This window comes from Sarcophilus harrisii, chromosome 4, assembly GCF_902635505.1.
Source record: "Sarcophilus harrisii chromosome 4, mSarHar1.11, whole genome shotgun sequence".
NCBI classification, from domain to species: domain Eukaryota; kingdom Metazoa; phylum Chordata; class Mammalia; order Dasyuromorphia; family Dasyuridae; genus Sarcophilus; species Sarcophilus harrisii.
Genome location: NC_045429.1, coordinates 128,861,004 through 128,875,106, shown reverse-complemented (window position 1 = coordinate 128,875,106; position 14,103 = coordinate 128,861,004). Strand labels below are relative to the sequence as shown.

The 14,103-nt window shown below is 32.1% G+C and overlaps 1 protein-coding gene across 4 annotated transcripts in view; it reads right to left on the bottom strand.

Annotated features, from left to right (window-relative positions):
* Positions 1 to 14,103, bottom strand: part of PRKN (parkin RBR E3 ubiquitin protein ligase) — a 1,838,204-nt gene that overhangs the window by 1,303,958 nt on the left and 520,143 nt on the right. The window lies entirely within an intron of this gene.

The window sequence follows — 14,103 nt, the reverse complement described above, 5'->3', positions numbered from 1 at the left end:
TTTTCCTTTATGATCTCTTTGGGATATAGACCTATTCGTGGTATTGTTGGATGACAGGGTATGTAGTTTTATAACCCTTTAGGCACAATTCCAAAATGCTCTCTTGAACTGCTAGATCAGTACAGGACTCCATCAAATATATATTAAAGTTCCAATTTTCCCACATCTCCAACATGTATCATTTTTCTATTATATCATATAAACCAATTTGATAGGTGTGAAGTGGTGCCACAGGGTTATTTTAATTTGCATTTCTCTAATCAATAGTACAAATAATCATTTTTATGACTATACATTATTTTATTTATGTAAAAACTGCCTGTTCATATCCTTTGACCATTTATCAATTGGAGAATGACTGGAATTCTTACAAATTTGATTCAGTTCTTTTAGGACGTGAGAAAGGAAGGCTTTATCAGAAATACTAGCTGTAAAAATTATTTTCCAGCTTTCCTTCTAATCTTGGTTGCACTGGTTTTGTTTGTGCATACTTCTAGTTTTCAGTTATAAAATTTAAACAGGCAGCTTGAGTAGAGGATAGATAGCTGATTTAAGAATCTAAAAGACCAAGTCTTGCTTCTGACACAAATTGGCTATGGGATCCTGGGTAAATCACTTAAGTTTTCAATTCTTCTGAACAATAATCTGAGACTGTAAATTCAGGATAAGATGCTAATGTGCATCAGTCAGTAGAGGAAGTATTAATGAAAATGTAGGCTCAAGCTTCTCCTCCCAAATTAGTTTTATTAATATTTACCCTACTTAAAGCTTTACAAATTTTGTTAACAGCAGCAAGCAGAGTGCCCAGTTCCTAGGAAGAAAGGAAATGTATATTGAGATATGATTATCATCATTATTATTAAAAGAATCTGAATTCTAATAATATCTAGAATATCTAGTAGTATCTGTATATCCAGTAATATGCATCTGAACAGCAGGGAATCTCCTTCAGAATCAAATTAGCCTAAATATATTGATCAAGGACATTCTTCTTTTGGAAGTTAAAGCTCCCCTGGAGAAAGATTTAAGCTAATTCCACTCAATGCCAAAACAATGAGTATAAATATAGTCAAATAAACATGCTTGCACACAGACATACTTTAGCTATTTAGCACTTTGAAGAAAAAAAAACAGGTCAATGGATATCTTACTTTTTACAGGACATTCTTTTGATGTATTCTTTTGACAATCTAAATAATAGATTTAGAACTAGAAAAGAATCTAAGCCAATAAATCCAATCCATTCATCATTATTCCAATGAGCTTTTTGACATAGTTCACACAAAAAGCTTAACTATTTCTTAAGCCTTTATTCATATAGCAAAACTCAAACAACATAAGAGCATGAAAAAATAGTGGAATTAGTGCTCTATTGCTGATATCAAAATGTTGAATATTAACATCACTCAGACCTACTGACAATTCTATTCTTATACATACTTTCCCCAAGATGATGAAATTTGATCTCCTACCCATTCCTTGTTGTCCAGAATTTGGGGCTAACTCATCAACAGGATTCAGCTCATTAAGAGTAGCAATTTTATAAAGAATTGAGGGTTATATAAATTCCATGTACCTTCAAGCCTAGCTAGTTCCTCAGTGATTAAGGTCACTTGATTTTAGATATTTATCAAAGATATTTTACCGCGACGAAAATAAGTGTATGAAATACATGGGTGACATTTATGAGTAATGTTTGTTTTAAACAAACTTTTGAAAACTTAGTTGACACAATTTTGGATCAACCAGAAAAAGTATAACACTTGAAATCTCTGAATGACTTGATTCTCAGTATTATCATTCTCTATTGAATTTATTTCTTATTAAAGTATGTAGTATTAGAACTTCTTTTCTGACAGTATTATATAATTTTTTCTAGAATGGGCATTTGGAAGTATCACTTGTACATGCTACCACATGACTGACATATATTTTGTCTATTCTTTATTATCTTACTAGTTACATGCTAAGTATATACCATAACCAATCCGTAAAACAATATGTAAAATAATGCACTTACAGTCGTTGTTACAACTTTATAATGTATTGTTCTATCTTGTTTTATATGTGTTATATAACATTCAAAAATAATGTTTTTCTGTGATTGAGAAAAGGATTCAAAATGTAAAACCCACCATTTTGATATCTAAAAATTGCCACTTGTTTTGTAGTACTTTTATGTTGACAGTGGTGTTTTTCTTGGACTTTTAGTTAACTACTGAAGGAATAAACTAGCCACATTCAGATTTTAGCTGAGATTTTACATAGCTTGTATTTTAATTCTTTAGTTCTTTACTGTTTCTATTAATCCATGACATTATTTAAGTAGTTATATTAAATTTTAAAAATAGAGAATTTATACCCAGAACCACATATCTGTCCCTGTTTGATGTTTTAAGCTTTTTTTGTTGGGTTTTGTTTTGGCTACCATATATTTGTGTAGCCCCAAATTATATTTGATCCAATTGCCCCATGTGAGCATATTTTAGTTGATATCATTTTTCTGTATAACAAATTTCTTTATAAAAAGCAGGAACATTTATAAGCCAGAAGAAGAAAATAGTTTTTATTTCACATTTTGGGCTTTAGCACTGGTGGGAGGGTGGGAGGGAGAAAATATTTAAAAAATTCTCAACAACTTAAATCTAATTAAGGAGAAATATCAAATAACAAGGTTTCTCCCCTACGTCATATGCTTTCCTTTTATGGCCAAAAAATAAGCAGCTAGCAACACTATAAGTATATATCACAAGAAATAAAGGAAAAGAGAAGCAGAAAGAAGGATCGGAGAAGATCAAAGTTGGAAGGAACCTCAGAAACCATCCAGTCCAGTTCATACATGATTAAGAAGCTTCTTTACAATAAATTGAAGAATCTTACCTTGAACATTTCCAGTGAGGAAAAACTACTACCCTACTCAAGGAGCTCATCCCACTTTAGAATAGGTCTTTATATTCAGACAAAATTTTATCTTTGAGAAAACAGATTTTTATATCAGACAAAAATTTCTTTTTTCACTTCCAACCATTACTGTCAGTTCTGTTCCTTAGGGGTCAAGGAGAAGAAAGAGTTGACAATAGCTAGGCTTTTATTTAATTAGGTGCTGCTTCCTGAGGCTAAAAAAACAAAACCTATTTTCTTCTATGAACCTTCATAACGTGGTATTTCAAAGCTTTTCACCATTCTGATTTCACTATCTCTTTCTAGCCTTATCAGCATTCTTCTCCACTTTATCAATTTTTTTCCCCTCTAAAATGTGGCCAGAACTGAAAACAATACTCCAGGTGTGGTATGTTCCAGAGCAAGAGAAGAAAAAATAACTGTCATCTGGCTCTAATCCTGAACATTCTGCTTATTTTAATGAAACCAAAGATCAGATTAACTTTTTTGGCTGCCATATCATATAATCGATTCATACTGGAACTTGCATTTTACTAAAATCCATTACCTCTCCCTATTCTTGTATTTATGAAGTTGAACTTTCTAACTATATTCATCCCTATAAAAATCCAGTGTCTTCCTGTATCAAGATTCTGGGATCCTGTTTGTTGTCATTGTGCTAATTATAATTTTCATCTATGGATCATTTAGAAATTTGATAAGATTCCATGCCATCTTGATATTTATCTCAGCACAGTACCACAAAATGTTTCATCAGTATTTGATTCAGTTTTTGTCTGTTACCAATCCTTGCTATGAAATTGATCCAAATATCCTCTGGAAAATTCTCTAGCCAAAGTATATTCCTCAGTATTATTTGCAGGTGGGAAGGCTGCCATTGACTATGCCAGTAGCCTGATTTCTGACTATTCAGCATCTTGGCGTCTTAAAAGCAATTAGCTATGCTTTGATCAACCACTTTTCTGTTGAAGAATACACACGATTCATAAAACTGCTTAAAGATCTTCTGAATCATGATGATTTTTTTTTACTAAAATCCTAACACTAATATTCACATATTAAAGAATCCACCAAACAAACCAGTTCACAAGGGTATCTATCTAATTATGGTTGTATACTTTCAGTATCTGGATAGCAGGAGAAAAAAAAACCCAACTCTAATATAATTTTACAAAACTAAATTTGGAAAGTTTTTCCTGATTAAAAAGTAAAACAGGATGTGTGAAAAGGATAAACAGGAGACCTGCAAGACCTAATGAATGCATCATTATATGGAACAAATGAGGTAATGGATCTAAAAGTGTCTTGTAAATCCAAAATGTTATATGAATATAAGTGGTGTGAATAAGCTAGATATTCGATTCTAACATAGTGCTGTCATTTTGGTCCTCTTCAAGAATGAAGGACAACCATATGAAAAGGTGCCCCAAATCACTATTGATCAGAGATATGCAAATTAAGACAATTCTGAGGTACCACCACAATCTGTCACATTGGCTAAGATGACAGGAAAAGATAATGATGAATGTTGGAGGGGATGTGGAAAAACTGGATACATTGTTGGTGAAATTGTGAACAGATTCAGCCATTTTGGAGAGCGATTTGGAATTTGGCTCAAAAAGTTATCAAACTGTGCATACCCTTTGACCCAGCAGTGCTACTACTGGCTTATATCCCAAAGAGATCTTAAAGGAGGGAAAGGGACCTGAATGTGCAAAAATGTTTGTGGCAGCCCTCTTTGTAGTGTCAACTGAAAACTGAGTGGATACTCATCAATTGAGGAATGGCTGAATAAATTGTGGTATATGAATGTTATTGTTCTGTAAGAAATGATCAGCAGGATGATTTTAGGGAGACCTGGAGAGACTCACATGAACTGATGTTAAGTGAAATTAGCAGAACCAGAAGATCATTGTACATAGCAACAAGAAGATTATACAATGATTAACGGACCTGGCTCTCTTCAACAATGAGATGATTTAAACCAGTGCCACTTGTTCAGTGATGAAGAGAACCAGCTACACCCAACAAAAGAACTATGGGAAATGAGTGTGGACCATAACATAGCATTTTTACTCTTTCTGTTGTTGTTTGCTTGCATTTTGTTTTCTTTCTGTTTTTTTTTTCCTTCAGTCTTGATCTGATTTTTCTTGTGCAGCAAGATAACTTTATGGATATGTATACATATACTGGATTTAAGATATATTTTAACCTTATTTAACATGTATTAGACTACCTGCTATCTAGGGGAGGCAGGAGGGGAAAGGAGGGAAAAAGTTGGAACAAAGTTTTGCAAGGGTCAGTGTTGAAAAATTACCCATGCATATGTTTTGTAAATAAAAAGCTTTAATTAAAAAAAAAATGAAGAACAACATTCATGCAAGTTTACTGTTGCTATCATTTAAAAAAAAAGTTTTCATCTTTTTCAACTGGGGTTCAGGGAGAAACAGTCCTAGAACAAGTCACTATCCAACTATTAGTTTTTTAATATTTAGTTCCAGGGACAATTGCTCAGGTGGATAAAATAACTGCTTTTTTAGTTGAATAAAATTATTTAGATATAAACTTGCCTCCTGTAGAGTCCCTGAAAGCATTCTTAGAACAACTCAAAAAATGATCAAATAAAGAGAAATAGCAGAGGATATTTTTCTATCTAAAACACAGGTTTGTTAAAGCAATTTTTAAGCTGCAAAGCTTTCTATAAAGTTGAGCTATTACTGGAATAGTGGAATAGAGCTGTGGTACCATTAATATGAATATTTCTTCCATTGATACAAATTTCAATACATCAATATTCGATACTGTATCTGTTCACGGACTCCTCTAAGTTTACCCCCAAATACGTACCCAATGTAGGGGAGAACTTCCTACTTTTCTCCTGGCATCTGAAAGATACCAATGGAACATCATCTGACTATATGTCTCCTAGTTTAATGAGCATATCATTTCTCTCTTCCACTCCATCCCCCACAACCGTCTATTTCCCTGACAACCTTAACTCTAGTTCCTCTTTGAAATTCTTGTTTTGGGGCATGTCACAGACTTTATACACCCCCTATATGCTTCTCCATTGCTTTTTGAATAATAATCTTTTTAAAAATTTTTAGAGACTATAGGAATTCTGTAGTCTATAACCTTACAACAACACCATTGCAATACTGATATTAATTCTGTTTAAATGTATTATATTATTGTCATATTGGCTACATCAAGGATTATAACAGCTATAGCTGAAACTGACATATATAATAAGGCAAAACCAAACAATTGAGGATAGGATGCCATGTGTATGTGTGATGTTATGTACACATATAAATAATTGCTCTTTTGAAGGTAAGTAAAAGGATTTACTATTATTGGATCACTCAGCTTTTTCTCTAAAAAAAATAAACAACTGAAAACTATATTAATTATTGTTGTTGTTCAGTCATGTTGGACTCTTCATGACTCCATAGACCGTAGCACCCCGCCCTCCTTTAATCTTCCACTAAAAGCCCACAGAGAACACACACACACACACACAAGCTACATCATGCTCCAATAGAAACACATACATGTGTATGCTCACGCAAAAGTGCCCTTATTTTACATGGACATTACCATATGTGGATATCATACATATACTTTGCTTCTATCTTACCTCCTACAATTGCAGATAATGATGTAGACCAAACAATAGGATTTAACATACATACATATACATAGCAGCAGCAGCATGGAGTTGAAAAAATTTGAGGAGTTTGGGTTTTTGAGGATGTGGGTTTAATTTCTCCTTCTGACAAAAATTGGTCATTTAAACCTTCAGTCACAGGCAAATCTAAAAGCCTATCAAGTACTAAAGACTTGCTAATATATACTCAGATGGGGTTTTTTCTTACTAGAATTTCACCGTACCAATTCAATCACAGCTCTAGACTTCCTACCAAGAAGTTGTATTTACACAGTTTCCAAAAATCTTAATACATTCTTAAAACTTTAATAGCTTTAAAAGGATCTATTTGTCTTATTGGAGAAAGGCAACAGTTTAAATATGGCCTGTCATATGTGTATGTATATATGTGAAATATGTAAATACATAAATGCATGTCATATATTTACATGGATATATGTGTTATACAATTGTACATAGGAAACATTTGTGAACCCAGAGAGAGGACTGTAGGAACTGAGTGTGGATCACAACTTAACATTTTCACTCTTTTTGTTGTTGTTCGCTCGCATTTTGTTTTCTTATTCATTTTTTTTCCCTTTTTGATCTGATCTTTCTTGTGCAGCAAGATAATCATACAAATGTTTACATATATTGGATTTAACATGTATTTTTATATGTATAACATATATTGTATTACTTGTCATCTACAGGAAGGGGTGGGGGAAAGGAGGGGAAATTTTGGAACACAAAGGTTATGCAAGGATCAATGTTGAAAATGTGTGAAATGTGTGCATGTGTTTATATGTACATGCACTATGTAATATGTGTGTATATGTATATAATATATATACACATAAATGGCTAAAATAACTACAAATATTCATAATAGAAAATATTTTGGAGTACATTTATTAGAATTTTGACTTGAATTACTGCTCTTTATAGAAACTTCAAAGAGGAACCTTGTTCAGTATTAAAATGAAAATATTAAGATGTACTAAGTTTTCCAATTATAGCAATGTCCCACTTCTGTCACTGCTTCACTCATTCATATATTATAGTTGTTTATCAAATTGTCAGAGCCCTCACGCTGCAATGTTCACATTTCCCAAATGAAATAGGACCCTGGGTTTTAATGTAATTAATTATGACAAATGAGATACACTGATTTAATGCTCTCAGTTCCAACAAACACGTCCAAGTTAAGTCTGTTTTTTCCCTATGGGTAGCTAAAACAAAATATGCTGTCTTGAGTTTGAATAAGTAAATACGACTTTGACAAATGTCATTTATCTGAAGAATTTTGAAGAGACAGAAAGGATTAAAATGGAGAGGAGAGAATGGAGAGGAGTGAGGGAGAGAGAAGGGAAGAAGGAAGGGGGAGAAGAGAGAGAGAGAGAGAGAGAGAGAGAGAGAGAGAGAGAGAGAGAGCGCACGCTATGGTCCTAAAAGAGATCCTGAAAGCCTTTCTATTTCATTCCACCCTATCTAGGCAGAACTACATCTAAACTAGATCAAATAGTAAAAATGTAATCCAGTATTTATTTAAAAAAAAAAAATATATATATATATATATCCTAACTATATCTTAGTAGTTTTAGTACTTCAGTACTAGGAAAAAAAATTTCTTTTCTACCGTTTATTTCAGCATTTTAGAAGTAGAATCTTCCTCCACTGAGGCATTCCTCATGAGACATAAATAACTACTGACTTTCTGCAGTTTTTATACATATCCTCTCATTAACTCTTTGCAAAGAACCTCTCTGACATACTGGAGATGGGTCTCCAGGAACTTCATCATTGGGAAATCTCATCATCAAAATCAAATCAAAGCAAGATCAAATCAGACCTTGATACTCATGTCTGTACAATACTCTGCCACTTCTGACTAGACTCTCTGATTGGCACTTGTTCCTATTTTTACAGTCTAGGACCAAACAAAACAAATATATTGTCTCTTTCACATGACATCACTTCAGTTACTCAAAGACAATTATGTCCAACATCTGTCTTTCAGATCAACTATATCCAGTCTTCATATAGCATGGTCTAAAGACCTTGCATTATTCTGGGTTCCTTGCTCTGAATGGTCCACAGCTTTTCACATCCTCCATTACAGGTAACACTCAAAAAGTAAAAATAATATAACAATTTGTTCTGACCAGGGCAGACTATAGCAGGACTAGTGCCTTTTTTTCAACACTAAGCATATTTCCATATTTCATAGATATGATAAAACACTTGGGTTGTCTCCTAGCCCTCACTTTCCCTACATGACTGGTCCACCTCTTTTCTCATTTATAAACGTATTTTATGCTTGCTTCTCATATTCATTTAAGCATCAGCAACAAAAACTATTACCTCTCAATCAATCATTCAATACATATTTATTAAACCTGTGCCATAAGCTAAGACCTATGCTAAAAGCTGGGTTTAAAAAAAGAGATAAAAGACAGTCCCTTCCCTCTAAGAATTTACAATCCAATGAGAAAGACAACATGGAAACAAATTTTTTATAACAAATAAGCTGTATGCAACATTAAAAAATAAAATTAAAAAAAAAAGAATTCATCAGCAGAAGAAAGGAACCAGAATATTTTTAAATTTTTAAAGTTTTTTATTTTCCAAACATAAGCATAGATGATTTCAACAAATTTTTTTCTCCCTCCCTTCTCTCCACCTCTACCTCTAGGAGCAGAGTAATCCAATATTTGTTAAATATGTGCAATTTTTCTACACATATTTCCACAATTATCATGCTACATAAAAAAAAAAAAAATCAGATCAAAAAGGGGAAAAAAATGAGAAAGAAAAAATTCAAGCAAACAATAAAAAAGTGAAAATGCTGCGTTGTGATCCACAGTTCCCACAGTCTTCTCTCTGGGTGTAGAGCGAAGGCTCTCTATCACAAGATCTTTGGACCTGAAGGCACCAGAATTAAGCGGGATTGAGAGACTTCCTAAAGGAAGTAAGATTTTAACTGGAACTTGAAGGAAGCCAGGAAACAGAAATAAAAACAAGAGAAGCATGGACAGCAAGAGAAAAAGCCCAGAACCAAGACATGGAGTGTTATTTTTGGTGGTGGTTGTTTTTAAGGAACAGCAAGGAAGCCGGTGTTGCTGGGTTAAAGAGTAGGTGGAGGAGAGTATAATATGTACCCTAACATCTTAATTCCTAAAATACTATATGAGAGAGATGAAATGATATTTGAGAAGACAAAGTCAGGATCAGAAATATTCAGAGGAAATTGTGCCACATACAACATGACTGAGAAAATGGAAGAAAAATGCGTTTAGTTTGGGTGTTTTGTATTTTTTTTTAATATTTCAGGAAGAATCAGACATAAAAAAAAAAAAAAAAAGAAAATCAGATAGATGAAAGAACATCAATAACTACCAACTAATATGCCTACTTTCTATTTGCTGTAAATACCTTATGAGAATATCTACCTACACATTAAAGGTATCTTTGATAAAAATATGAAACGGGAACAGGCTTTTACAAACAATTTTCAACCACATTTTTAGTCCTCACTGGTGGCAAGGTGTACATTAAAAAAAATATTCCATTGTATTTACTATTTATTTTAAAAAACTGATCCATCCAATCAATCAATAAGTATTTACTATATACACCATAATCCAGACACTGTGCTAGATACAGGGGATATGAATAAAATAAATAACACAACCCCCACTTTCAAAAATTCTGATGTATAAAAAAGAAAATCATTAACTCTAAAACAATACCTACTCTTAAAGAGTTTGAATTATATCATGAAGATTCTGTGTATATGTATACATACATTCACACACACACACACATACACACACACACAAAACAATCAACAAATACTTCTTTATCATCTACTAGGCACCAAGAATATAAAGACTTATTCATTAACAATTATGACTTCCTTTTTTTTTCTCAATGTATTTTTTCCCAAATATAGTTTTTCAATGTTCATTTTTGTAAGATTTTGTTTTCCAAACTTTTCCTTCCTTCTCTTATCTCCCTCTTCCCCAAAAAAGCAAGTAATCTGATATAGATTAAATATGTCAATCCTTTTAAGCATATTTCCATATTTGTCATATTGTGCAAGAAAAATCAGACCAAAAGGTAGAAAGCCAGGAAAAGAAAAAGCAAACAAACAATAAAGGTGAAAACACCATGCTTCAAATCACATCCTATCACCATAGCTCTCTCCCTGGATGTCCAATGAACATCCAAGTCTATTGAACAGCCCAACTCTATTGGACAATTCCAACTTTCAAAGATCAAGGAAAAGAATACAATCAATATTCTAAGCGGCAAGACATATATACATATGGAAGTATGTAAGCATGTATTTAAAATGTCTACTTGTACATAAGCATATATATATATATATATATATATATATAAAAAAATAATGATCCAAAAATTAATATAGGGTATTTTGAGAGAAGAGAATTAGCAATTGAGAAGAGTGGGAAATATATATATATAGCCTAAATACAAAATAAATACAACCTACTTAAAAATAAAGTACTAAGGAAGACAAGGGGAGATCAGGAGCAAAATGCCCCTTTTAAGATTCTCTTCTCTAGGAAGTTTTTTATAACATTCCATTATGAATGTGCCACAGAGATAAAACTGCTTAATTATCCTCCAATTATTTATGTCATTTTGAGAAATAAAACGGGAAGACCTAAGCTCATCAAAGGTGTTTAGTGTGGCCATGAAGGATGTCCTCCAGATCAAGGTTAAAATAGAAGAGCTTTTGCCTAGAGATTTAGAGGTCTAGTGGGTGACTACCTCAGTTTTTGGAGCATAGTAAGCTGGTCGTCACAAGCCTGAGATTCCAGATCATCAGGCAAAAGATGGGTGATTTTTATCACATATGCTGAAATCCCTTAATTGGTAGCTAGATGGACTCAATGAATAAAAACAGAGTTCCAATTTGCCCTCAGACACTACCTGTGTGAGCTTGGATAAGTCACTTCATCCCTGTTTGACTCAGCTGTGAAATGATGATTAAAAATAGCACCTACCTCCCAAAACATTTGAGAATCAAATATTTGAAACAATATCTGTAAAGCTTTGACACAGTACCCAGCTCTTAATAAATGCTTGTTTCTTTCCTTCCATATTTTCTTCCCTTTTTTTCCCTTCCTTCTTTCTTCATTGCTTATCATTCTGAAGGTCTGTGATTTTATGAAATATCATCTTATTAATTTGGCCTAATGTTCTAGCCTGTCAAAATCTTTTTGGATCCTGAATGTCATATGATGTATTAGCTCTCATTCCCAGCTCCCTGTTATCTGTAAATTTGATAAGCATGTCATTTATGCCTTTATCTAAATCATTGACAAAAATGGCAAGTAGTATAATGCCAAGAACAGTTCTCCAGGGAAGTTTACTTGTCTTCAGCTTCAGAGCTATCTATCTGTCTAATTTTATGTCATCTAATAGGATGTCAATTAAATGACAATAGACACTGTTTCCTTTTTTTGTATTTTTAACTGTAGCTTGGTACAGGACCTAGCACATAGGAATAGGGTTAGAGATCTAAATTGAACCTGTGATTTTATGGGTGTAAAGAACTCCAAGAGAGGAAACTTTCTACCAGTTTAAGTCAGAAACTTTGCAATTTAAAGTCTCAGGGAGATAAGCATTGATGGGCTAAGCAAATTAACCAGTCAGGGTGGGACTTCAATTTCCATGACTCCCAGACTAATTCACTATCCACAGTGCCACTTATGAAAGGGTTAAATAAGTATGTTGACACAGTAGATAGAGCCCGAGTTCATATCCAGTATCAGTTACTTTTTGTCTCTGACCTTGAGCAAGTCATTTAACCCCAATTGCTTCCCCAAAAAAGGATTTAGATATAGTGTTAAATATAGGTACAGAGTAATACAGATATAGATGCAAACAGAGACAAACACAGCCAGATAAGTTAATAATAATATTATATATAGTAAGAGATTATATATATATATATATATATATATATATACATATATAAATTAGAGTGACAGATTCAAGAGATATATATATAGCTAGAAAAGAGAGAATGAGATGATAGAAAGACATATATGAAATAGTAATATAGACACAAATATAGATATAGATGTAGAGATAAAGAAATGGAAACAACTATTTATAAAATACAAATATAGATGAGAGAGATGTAGATAAGTTTTATAGAGACAAACACAACCAGATAAGAAAGAGAGAAAGAGATTATATATATATATATATATATATATATATATGTATATGTGTGTGTGTGTGTATATATATATATATATAGATATATAAATTAGAGTGACAGATTCAAGAGATATATATATAGCTAGAAAAGAGAGAATGAGATGATAGAAAGACATATATGAAATAGTAATATAGACGCAAATATAGATGATATAGATGTAGAGATAAAGAAATGGAAACAACTATTTATAAAATACAAATATAGATGAGAGAGATGTAGATAAGTTTTATAGAGACAAACACAACCAGATAAGAAAGAGAGAGATTTTATATATATATATATATATGTGTGTGTGTGTGTGTGTGTGTGTGTGTATATATATATATACATACATATATAGAGTGACAGATTCAAGATATATATATATATATATATATATATAGCTAGAAAAGAGAGAATGAGATGATAGAAAGACATATATGAAATAGTAATATAGACGCAAACATAGATGATATAGATGTAGAGATAAAGAAATGGAAACAACTATTTATAAAATACAAATATAGATGAGAGAGACATAGATAAGTTTTATAGAGACAAACACAACCAGATAAGAAAGAGAGAAAGAGATTATATATATATGTGTGTGTGTGTGTGTGTGTGTGTGTATATATATATATATATACATACATATATAGAGTGACAGATTCAAGAGATATATATATAGCTAGAAAAGAGAGAATGAGATGATAGAAAGACATATATGAAATAGTAATATAGACACAAATATAGATATAGATGTAGAGATAAAGAAATGGAAACAACTATTTATAAAATACAAATATAGATGAGAGAGACGTAGATAAGTTTTATAGAGACAAACACAACCAGATAAGAAAGAGATATATATATATATATATATGTGTGTGTGTGTGTGTGTGTGTATATATATATATATACATACATATATAGAGTGACAGATTCAAGAGATATATATATAGCTAGAAAAGAGAGAATGAGATGATAGAAAGACATATATGAAATAGTAATATAGACGCAAACATAGATGATATAGATGTAGAGATAAAGAAATGGAAACAACTATTTATAAAATACAAATATAGATGAGAGAGACATAGATAAGTTTTATAGAGACAAACACAACCAGATAAGAGAGAAAGAGATTATATATATATGTGTGTGTGTGTGTGTATATATATATATAAATAAAACATATAAGAGTGAAGATTCAAGAGATATATATAAAGCAGAAAAGAGAAAATGAATGAAGAAAGACATATTGAAATATAATATAGCCAAAATAAGATATAGATGTAGAATAAAGAAATGG